The 7,487-nt window shown below is 34.6% G+C and overlaps 1 long non-coding RNA gene across 1 annotated transcript; it reads right to left on the bottom strand.

The window, feature by feature from the left end:
- Positions 1 to 735: 735 nt before the first annotated feature.
- LOC147584044 (uncharacterized) lies at positions 736 to 2,617 on the bottom strand. The gene is made up of 2 exons (XR_015240575.1): positions 2,427 to 2,617; positions 736 to 1,700 (listed from the first exon to the last, which is right to left on the bottom strand). It is a non-coding gene; the product is annotated as an uncharacterized LOC147584044 (long non-coding RNA).
- Positions 2,618 to 7,487: the final 4,870 nt, after the last annotated feature.

The raw sequence follows: 7,487 nt of genomic DNA, 5'->3' as shown, positions 1-7,487 counted from the left end.
CTAATTCACAGAACTAGTTTGCGTAATATTTCTACAGAAAACTCAAAAGAAATAGAAAGAATTTGCAGAATCCTGTTAACCCATTTACAGAGTGAAAAAAAGAAGGAATTGAAAATTATATTGTTTAATAAAACAAAACTCCTTATTAGAGGTTTTAATTTTGAAGTAATGTTCTGTTTGTTCTGTATTTTAATTTTTATTACTAAAGCTTATGTTTAATAAGATAGCATATGAGTCGCTCTTTTAAAAGGAGGGTATCAAGGAAAATGGGATAAGTTTTAATACATTCATTTTTCAAATGCTCTCTCTCTTTCATATATCTGTATCTGTATTTCCTGAACTTTGGAATACATAGATGTTTTATTTATTACTACTACACATATTGCCTGATCATAAAAGAAAATGCAGTAACAGGCAAGACCATTGTCTCATACTGTAAAGCTTTAAAATATTACAATCATTTTGCATGGGTGCTGTTCTCCAACACTACGATGAATTTCAATTTTAGACAAAAACAATTTTTTTCCTCTAAAAAGCTAGAAAACATATGCCAGCACTACTGCTATTTGTATCCAATTTTGTTATCTACTTCTCTAAAAGTATCAATGGCCTTGGCTGGGCAAATGGCTTTGCAGAATAAATACTATGTTTCCAAGTCTCCCTCACAACAAATTTGTGGTCAAGTATCTAGTTTCCAGCCAATGAAATCACAGAAGATTCTAAGGGAAGGGAGCATCCTTTTCTTCTTCATTTTATTTCTCTTTATAAAAAGCAGATGTGGGGGTGATCTCTCTTGGGTCATACATATGAATTCAATTCCTTAATAATGGTTGAGCATGAAGACAATCTGAGTTTCTGATGACTACACAGAGCAGGGCAATGACACCAACTCAGAAATTTATGTAAGAGAAGAACAAACTTCTGTCTTGTTGAGAAACTATTATTTTAGGAATATATCATCACATCATATATTTTCATGAATAAAATAGCATTTCACATCTGATTTCAGCCTTTGGTTATTTTTTAAATTGGACCCATTTAAATGTAATCCAAATAACTCATCACATATGCAGTCATTTATTCTAAAACTAACAAAAAACAAGCATACAAAAAGAGGTCATCATGTGTGTGTCCATCATCCCTCCTGCACTTAATTAAAGACTGTATAACATACAAACAGTATGAGATTCTACAATTTCTCTTGACAACTAACTTTAATATGTCAATGGCAGTATTATATTGAAGACACACATGTATATTAATGTATATTAACAAATACATTACAGGAAAAAAATTGGAGTACTTATTTTTACCTGACTAACGTTAAAGCATTCTGTTGAAAAAACTATGGGTAAGCAAGAGATCAGGTTAAGAATTCTAACTCGATTATCACACACATTACAATTTTCCAGAGTTTAGTGCCCTCGTATGTGACATCAAGATTCAAAAATATTTTTCTGCTCTAAATATCATTTTGTTGAGCAGAAATATTTTCTATTTTTTTTAAAGTGTATTTGTATATTTTGAGAGAGAGAGAGAGAGAGACGATGGGCAGGAGAGGGCAGAGAGAGGGAGAGGGAGAGGGAGAGAGAGAGAGAGAGAGAGAGAGAGAGAGAGAGAATCTCAAGCAGGCTCCAGTGCTGTCAGCTTGGAGGTCTAGGCTGGACTCAGACCCAAATACCTTGAGATCATGTCCTGATCTGAAATGAGAGTCAGACGCTTCACCGACTGAGCCACCGAGGTGCCCCAGAAATATTTGATATTTTAAAATAGAAAACTAGTTAGTAACATTGGTCATAGAATAACATTTGGTATACTAAAACTTTTTTGCAATCTGAATTAACATCTCCTTCCCCCCATTTTTTCTCCCAGATTAAATTTCTTTCCTTTCTCATTATGCTTACTGTATAAAGGACCTACTGATATTGCAATAATCAGATATGTGCCCAGGAGGTGGTATGACATTTCAGAAACAGTACTAAAGTGGAATTATAAATACATGTAATACATGTTATATACTTACGTAAACATATTTATATAATTATTAAATATCAAGTCATTATAGTTTTAACTATATCACCACTTAGCTCTGTGACCTTAAGCAAGTCATTTAACATTTCTAACAAGTATTGTCCAGTTTTATAAAAGTCATAGCTAGACAAGATTATCTTCACAATCCCTTCTCCAGCTGTAAAATCATTTTATAGTACATTATTATTTCATAGTATGTTTATAAAATTTATTTACTTTAAAAAGACATCTATATGTAGCCAAAAAATATAAAGGTGTCCATTATTTTATGGAGCTATACTGACATCCTTTGGTAAGGTTTTGGTCGAATACAAATTAATGTAGAGATAGATGAAAATAGAGAGATGGACAATCAGATGTTTGATAGATAAATAGAAACACCCAGAGGTACTTACATCGCCCCCACACACATTTGGGCATGAAATTCAAATTTCCGAGAAAAAAAGAAAAAAAAAAGAGATTGGGTTAAGTCCGAAGTCTAAACATTTTAATAGTATTAACTGCATATTTGAATCATGAATAAAATATTTTATCTGTAAAATATAAAAAATGCAAAGCAGATATCAAATCAAGGAGACCAGACTGGCTCACGACGTTCCAAAAACGAACAGCCAGGTTATGTTCTCCTATGACAAGAAGTAACAACAATAAGGTATTTGGAGAATCAAAGAAGAAAGTTCACTGCAAGCAAAATTAAATAAAAAGCATAAACCTCAACCCAAATCACTCTGGGAACGTATCATATCTGGTTGCAACGTGATTTGGCACTCGGCTAAATACTTGTATTTCAGTAGTCTGGTGTAAGGGTGGTGCAGGAATATGTATGTCAGAAGAAGTATCTATTCAAGAAGAATTGCAAGAAGCAGTCCTGTTCCTGAGATTGCGTGACGGACACAGCCGGATTAGATTGGGCTGATTACCTTAGCCTTGAAACAGAGAGTCTTTCTGCCCTGCGGGGGAGGGGAAGCCTTTCATCCACAGCTCTCGTCTTGGATGCGCCCTCCCCTCGCATTCACTTGCAAATCGCTGTGTGCTAGCAAAAGCCGGCACTTCCCCAGTCTCTAACCTTCCCATGGCGAGGACTGCCGCTCTATCAGCAGAACCTTTCTCTCCGCGTGAGGAAGGGCTTTTTTCCCCTCCTCTCCTTTTTCTCCCTTCCTCTTAATCAGAAGCACTGAATGAAAGCCAATCAGAGAGAGCTCGCCCCCGTTTTCTTCGGTTCCCTGCCGTCCAGAGTTGAAAGTAATGCTGAGAGAAAGCTTGAGTTAGATTGGAGTAGCATCAGTGATAGAAAATAACAGCCGAAAACAAACAAAAAGGAGACACAGTGACAATTTCTCCAGGGTTATTTTGGCTGGAACCAACTTCCGTTATCCAGAAGCTGCCAAAAAAAAAAAAAAAGGTAGGAAGACTTCATCTCTCCCACCTCCTCTTTTTTTTTTTCCCCCTAACCCCCTTAAGGTCTTTTATTTTCTCTCCCTGGGGGTGGGGGTGGGGGTAATGTTTGTTTTTAAGTTGTATTTAGCAATTATTTCCAAATACTTATTTTAACACATGAAGAAATTAATAAGCATAAAACTCTATATATTAGATTCTAGAAACAACGGCTTTGAATATCTATGGAGGTAACGTAAAACTAGATTAAATTATATATTATGCTCAACAGTGGGTCATCATACTAGAGTTTGTGAATTCATTCACTCTGAACAAATGCTAAAAACAGATCACGGAGTGTAATTTGTCATGCTTATACTAGTTTGTCTTTATTTTAAAAATCAGTTGAAGAGATAACCTTGTTGCTGTGAACTCTCACATCATCTAACATTACTTTGCATTCCATACGAATGGATTCACTCTGCGCTTATTCGTAGTCATAGTTCATTGTACGTTCAGTATAAAGAGAAATGACAGGCAGTCGACAGATTCCTTGAAACTGTCAATGGTCACTAAGCATCTACATAAATAAAAGAGATTGGCATTCATCAGAAATAGAAGAGGCATAATTCCTACATGCACATTTCATATCTGAGTCAGAAGTGCAAGGGGAAAGATGAAGAAGGGAGACTAAATGCATGTAGTCAGCAGCATTTATTGTCTCTGCTGCAATAAAATCCATATTTTATGTGGTGTTAAATTAATGCAGCACATTGCGAGTCTAAATGCATGTCCCCAACAAGTAACTATTGATAGCACTATAAGTATGGGCAAAAGCAGTAGTCCGAAAGTGTTTTTATGTCACCACAATAGAAACCTACCATCTCCTCATCGTTAAAATGGGGTGGGGGGTACAGGTGCAATCAAAGACAAACATCATTTTGAAACTGCCCTATCATCTTTTGCTTCAAAAAAAAAACAGAAATCTCTTTATAATAGTGGTTCTTCATCCCAGTAAAAGCTTCTGTTATCCAAAACTGCACATCCATTACTCTCAGCTGTTTGGAGATGCATGATTTCTTCTTCTTCTTCCTTCTTAAAGGATCTATATTAAAAAATCATCTGTCCCTCCGATGCTGACAACAGTTATACTTCAATGCATATGTTGGTAGACTTTCTTCCTCCACACCATCCCCCTCCCTATCCTTCTTTAAAATGTAGCTACAAGAGCTTCTCTGTGGTGAATAACACTTGGCAAGAGTGTGCTCATTTTTTAGGTCTGGTATGGTGAGGATTTTTAATTAGTAGAACTTTCATGAAAACATTATGTCATTGACAAGAGCTCTAGGTTCATTTTTAGTTTAAGTGATGAAGAAAACAGGAAGAGGTTGTGTCAGAGAGAAATAGGTATATAAGTTGCATAGATCATGTACCTTGTCCCTAATGCTTGCAGTGTACGAAATGTGGCACAAATGTATTCAATGTGTAATGCATAAGTAGTTTATGGTGGGGGGAGATCGGGGAGTATACAAATATAAGCAGAATGTGTCTGTGTGTTTGGGACCCATCAAATACAAATCCATCCTGATGATAAAAACATAAAGAAATGCTTCCTTCGTTTCCTTTCACTTTTTTTTCTCCCCAGCTGTCTTTAAAGTATGAGTCGATGTCTGTTTTCAGGAAATCAGACACTTTTTTTTTTTTTTTTTTTTTTTTTGGTTTCAAATACTTGCTGCTAACAAATTGACTTTCCTCGTGAATGCATATGCCTTCCCTGACTCCAATCAAAGAATAGGATTCCATACAGTTATATGCTTTGAAAAAACCAAACAAACAGGAAAATAAGAAAGCAACATACAATGTCTATGGCATCCACATATGTATGTATATGTAGGAGGCCAGTGGTTAAATTGCCTGGTACCTGATCAATACTTCAGATGTTATTCCTAGATGTTTATAAAAACTAGCTATTTGGTGATACCAGTACTGCACAGGTATTCGGTTTAATATCACACAGTTAGATTTTTACCACACTGAGATTTTCTTTAAAAAAGAAAAAGATGGAAAATTGATTTTCTATCTAGGGAGATGTACATTTCTGGCACATTATTAAGAAAGTAGTGTAATCTGAAAGGTGAATGGCTTTTTCTTGTTGAAAAAGAGTATATTTGAAACTGAAAGGTTAATTCCAAAATACGTGAACCCTGTCCAGACTCTAATATTCATTTCGTGATCTTCATATTTAATTTCCCATATAAACAAAAAAATTGAGGCAGATAATATATTATCTAGGGGATTTCTGGACATAGGACTTATTTCCTATGTTTCTTAACCTACTTTGCAGCAAGTGATAACACTGTGTCCTCCTGGAATATGTCATTTTTATACCAAATCATTCCGCTAGGCTGCAGCACAGGAATATCATTAGCTCCAATGATGCTGATTCAGCAGCAAAGTGAACCATATTTTTGTTAAGTGTTATTATCAGGAAGAGTGCTGCATAGTAAGCAATTAATACAAATCATGGATATAAACCCAACTGTCTCTAGTCTAGCCCTTGGGTTTGAAAACTATTAGCCACAGTATATTGTTATTTCTACTCCGCAAATTGCTTTCTAATACTGTTACCACATTAGAAGTGCTTGTAAAATGCTGAAATGAAGTAACAAAGTATAAGAAAAGAAATATAAACATTGTTTGTACCAATCATAAGTAATTTTATGCAGATATTTGATCTCCAAATTTCAAGTCTATGTTTGAAAGCTCTACTTTTGATTAACCTAAAATATTATCTGATTAGGGTTTCAGAAAAGTCACTTTACTAACCATATTATATTTAGCAGTCCTGTCTGAAATAAACTGAAGTTAAAAGTCAAGTAGCAAGAATGGTGCCTTCATTCTTATTAAGCTTATACTGAGCCATAGTGATATTGATAAGGCATTATACTAAGTATAATGGACCATACCCTGTTATGAATATTTTGAAAAAAAAATCAGAGCCCAAAGAATATCATTATGAACACATATTTGAGAAATGAAAGTAAGCATAGGGCAATATATTTTCCTTTTCTTGACACTTTATTCACATCAATGAGTTCACTGAAAAAAATTTATTTTGTCATAATTAAAATAATCTGAAATATACAGGTAGAAAGAAATGTCCCAAATTTAAACATTTTTAAATCTGCCCTCTCTCTCTCTCTTTTTTTTTTTTTTTTTTTTTTTTTTCTGGTTAAAGCATTTGGACTATGTTCAGAGAGCACTAACATAACATTCCCTGCTTTTATCTCTAATAAGTTCAACACTCAAAATTACAGATTTTTTTTTCACGCATGAAGAACGAGAAGATTTCAATCAACAAGGAGTGCCTGTTTTCTAAGATAACAATATCAGCTCACGGTCACCTCCCTTCTCTTCTTCCCTTCTTGCTTTACAGCAGCTTCACTTCACTTGACATTTTAGTATGAGACTTGGAGCCCTTTCAAATCCAGTCATAGTGTCTTTCGTAAGGGTATCTAAAGCATGAGGCCATTTTTGCCTTTGCCATAACCTCCTTTGTCACTGCTCACTTCAACTAACTCAAGAGTCAAACCCTGTAAGAAAACATCTATCACATTAAAGTTGTAGATTGCTGGAAATGCATTATCCTTAATGTTATATGAACACTGATCAGTTAAATTATCTGACAGTTTTATAAAAACTGTTTCAAAAGAACATTTGTTTAACTCTTTATTATCAATGCAACTTCTTGCAACAAAAAAGTAATTTGATTTTTTTTAAAGAATAGAGATGCTTTATTTTCACAAATGTCTTTACATTTTCGTCCTATTTCTCTCTCTTGCGATGTATGTGATGGTCTGTCCTCTGTATTGCTAAGAGATATTTGTTAAACATTACCACATGGGTGGTAGATTTAAAGAAAGCGAAAACTGGAAATTGAGTAAGAATGAATAAAATGAAATTACATGCCGCCTCATTTTAAGAAGTAAAATGTAGCATTCCTCAAAAATAGTGACTGCCTTTGGGAGTTGAAATACCTTCATATAACAACCCCTTGTAGTAGAGGAATGTAGTAAAGAGTT

This window comes from Puma concolor, chromosome A1, assembly GCF_028749965.1.
Source record: "Puma concolor isolate L17-30 chromosome A1, mPumCon1.1.hap2, whole genome shotgun sequence".
Taxonomy (NCBI): domain Eukaryota; kingdom Metazoa; phylum Chordata; class Mammalia; order Carnivora; family Felidae; genus Puma; species Puma concolor.
Note: the sequence above shows the minus strand (reverse complement) of the source record. Positions and strands in the feature narration are given on the sequence as shown.